Below are 818 nucleotides of genomic sequence, written 5' to 3' on the forward strand. Positions count from 1 at the left end.
CTCACACGTCACACCATATAGGTAAATGCCTCCAAAATCTTTCAGAGCATGAACAATGGCTGCCAACTCTAGATCATAAATCGGATAATTCTCTCGTGGATCTTCAGCTGCCTCAAAGCATAAGCAATGACTCTGCCATCCTGCATCAATACTGCACCGAGCCCAATACGGGAAGCATCACAATAAACTGTATAAGGCCCTAAGCCTGTGGGCAAAACCAATATCGGTGCCGAAGTCAGAGCTGTCTTGAGCTTCTGAAAGCTCGCCTCACACTCATCTGACCATCTGAACCGGGCCCCCTTTTGGGTCAATCTGGTCATCGGGGCTGCAATAGATGAAAATCCCTCCACGAACCGATGGTAATAACCTGCTAACCCCAAGAAACTCCGAATCTCAGTAGCTGATGCTGGTCGAGGCCAGTTCTTGACTGCCTCAATCTTCTTCGGGTCCACCTGAATACCCTCTGCTGATACGACGTGACCCAGAAATGCAACCGAACTCAACCAGAACTCGCACTTCGAGAACTTAGCATATAACTGACTATTCTTCAGAGTCTGAAGAACCACTCTGAGGTGCTGCTCGTGCTCCTCCTGGCTGCGGGAGTACACCAGAATATCATCAATAAAGACTATCACGAACAAGTCCAAATAAGGCCTGAACACTCGGTTCATCAACTCCATAAATGTTGCTGGGGCATTGGTCAACCCAAATGACATGACCAAAAACTCATAATGCCCATACCGAGTGCGGAATGCTGTCTTAGGGACATCAGACGCCCTAATCCTCAGCTGATGGTAGCCAGATCTCAAGTCTATCTT

The sequence above is a fragment of the Nicotiana attenuata genome, unplaced genomic scaffold (genome assembly GCF_001879085.1).
Source record: "Nicotiana attenuata strain UT unplaced genomic scaffold, NIATTr2, whole genome shotgun sequence".
Lineage (NCBI taxonomy): Eukaryota > Viridiplantae > Streptophyta > Magnoliopsida > Solanales > Solanaceae > Nicotiana > Nicotiana attenuata.